The following is a 2,931-nucleotide window of genomic DNA, read 5'->3' on the forward strand; positions in this document are numbered from 1 at the left end:
GGATTACAGGCACATGCCACCAGACCCAACTGATTTTTGTGGGGTTTTTTATGTTTTTTGTTTTGTTTTGTTTTGTTTGTTTTGAGAAGGAGTCTCGTTCTGTTGTCCAGGCCGGAGTGCAGTGGCGCCATATTGGCTCACCACATCCTCCGCCTCCTGGGTTCAAGCGATTCTCCTGCGTCAGCCTCCCAATTAGCTGGGACAACAGGCACACACCACCATACCTGGCTAATTTTTGTCATTTTCAGTAGAGGCAGGGGTTTTGCCATGTTTGCCAGACTGGTCTCGAACTCCTGACCTTGTGATCCGCCCACCTCAGCCTCCCAAAGTGCTGGGATTGCAGGCGTGAACCACCACACCTGACCCAAGCCCCTATTCCTTTCTGAAGGAATGTTTCCTGTCCCTTGTAGGATGTTATATGAGCTTTACTCATCTGATCCTTTGTCCAGTCTCATATTTTGTGGGATTCCCATGCATAGGTCGTAGTTACACATGGTTTTTCTCTTGTTAATCTCTCTTATGTAAATTTAATGTGTAGCCCAGCCAAGGAATTTAGAGGGTAGAAGGAGGCCACTCCCTCCTCCCCTACAGCAGGCATGAGTGAGAGGCTGGGGGAGACAGCCCAGGGCCTAAGTCCCTCCTTGCTCAGCCCTGGCTTGACAGCAGCGACCTCCCAGCTTTGGTGGACCAAGAGCATGGGGGTGGTGGGTGAGCCCATCCCTGAGATTACAACAGTGGCTTCATATCCTTCCAGGATAGGGTGAAGGGTGAGCCAGTCAATTACTTAGTGAAACAACGGCTTAGAGCACCCTCTTCAATCCAGCCTGGGAGGTGAAGGAGCTGTTATTGGTCCCTTGGATGGATGAGGGATTTGAGGCTTAGAAAAGGACTTTTTCTTTTCTTTTCTTTTCTTTTTTTCTTTTGAGATGGAGTCTCGCTCTGTTGCCCAGGCTGGAGTGCAGTGGTGCGATCTCAGCTCATTGCAACCTCTGCCTCCCGGGTTCACGCCATTCTCCTGCCTCAGCCTCCCAAGTAGCTGGGACTACAGGCGCCCCCCACCACGCCCAGTTAATTTTTTGTATTTTTAGTAGAGACGGGGTGTCACTGTGTTAGTCAGGATGGTCTTGATCGCCTGACCTCGTGATCTGCCCGCTTTGGCCTCCCAAAGTGCTGGGATTACGGGCGTGAGCCACCACACCCGGCGAGAAGGACTTTTTCTACCCAAGAGATGCCTGGGCCTCTCAGGACCACCTTGGGCCCTGTGCCTGCTGGCTCCAGAGGCTGCAACAAGCAGAGGCCCAGGTCAGGCATGATGGCTCGTGCCTGTAGTCCCAGTACTTTGGGAGGACGAGGCTGGAGGATCACTTGAGGCCAGGAGTTTGAGACCAGCCTGGGTAACATGGCAAAACCCAGTCTCTACAAAAAAAAAAAAGAAAAAATTAGCTGGTGTAGTGGTATGCACCTGTAGTTCCAGCTTCTCGGGAGGCTGAGGTGGAAGGATCACCTGAGCCCTGGAGGTCGAGGCTGCAGTGAGCCATAACTGTTCCACTGCACTCCAGCCTGGGTGACAGAGTGAGATTCTGCCTTGAAAAAAAGAGAGACAGAGAGAGGCCCAGAGGCCATTATTCCAGCCAGGAAAGGGGAGAGGGCTTGGGTAAGATGGAGTGGCTTTCTAAATTGTCCCGGGTTGTTTTTTTTTGTTTGTTTTTTGTTTTTTTGTTTTTTGAGACAGGGTCTTGCTCTGTCACCCACGCTGGAGTGCAGTGGCATGATCTCGGCTCACTGCAACCTTGCCTCCTGGGTTCAAGCGATTCTCATATCTCAGCCTCCCAAGTAGCTGGGACTGCAGGTGTGTGCCACCATGGCTGGTTAATTTTTGTATTTTTTAGTAGAGACAGGGTTTCACCATGTTGGCCAGGCTGGTCTGAAATTCAGACCTCAGGTGATCTGCCCGCCTCAGCCTCCGAAAGTGCTGGGATTACAGGTATAAGCCACTGTGCCTGGCCTGGTCCAGGTTTTCTAAGATGCAGGCTACAGGTTCTGTATTCTCCAGTGGACACTTGCAGAGGAGCCAGGAAGGACCACGGGTGCCTTTTGGAAGGAACGTTGGACCTGTCCCCAGGAATGCACACTAACATCCTTCCTGGGGTAGGCTGACAGCCTCATGCCTACCCCAGGCTCTGATCACTGGGCCTTAGCAGCAGTCTCTAGCCTGCTGCAAGGATGCCAAGAGCCAGAAGAGAAATGGACATTTCAGAAGGAACTCTAACGACCGAGCGAGCAGCCTGTCCTGAGGCTTCCTAACACCTGGCCCTAACCATGCTTTTGCTAGGCTGCACTTTCAGTGCAGCTCTCTGGTCTTTAGAGTTTGTTGCAAGAAAGAGCCAAATGAGGAATGGTTTTGCATCTTCCAAAGGAATTCTTCATTGAATATGTATTTGCTGACAGCAATTCAAATCGTGCTTTTTACTATGCAAGACGCTGCCAGGAGAATGAGGCATGCCAAGTTGCCAAGCACTAAGATGTGCCTTACATATTGTTCTCTTTGATCCCCATGAAGGAAACCAGAATATGTCCCCCCAAAATATACCTCTTTGACATAAATATTTTTGAGCTGAAGGCAATTAAGAAGCAGCAAGCAGATGAAGAGATCTTTCTATCCTCTCCCCCTTTCTGCCTGTTAAATAAAAATTTGCAGGAAGCCATTGATTGGGACAAGACCCCTGTACCGGGTCCAGCAGACCAAACCAATATGGAGTCACTCATGCTAAATGAAACTAATTAACTTAAGAGTATATACATGTAGCAAATAGCTGAGTTTTTGTCAGTTACAACAGCTGAGCTTTAGTAGATCTTAGGGGGCCAACTGATTCAAACAAAGCAAACACTGTAACCAATTAAGCTCTATAGCTTACTTCTGTTTTCCATCCA

Source organism: Mandrillus leucophaeus, unplaced genomic scaffold (assembly GCF_000951045.1).
Source record: "Mandrillus leucophaeus isolate KB7577 unplaced genomic scaffold, Mleu.le_1.0 Scaffold446, whole genome shotgun sequence".
In the NCBI taxonomy this organism is placed as follows: Eukaryota; Metazoa; Chordata; class Mammalia; order Primates; family Cercopithecidae; genus Mandrillus; species Mandrillus leucophaeus.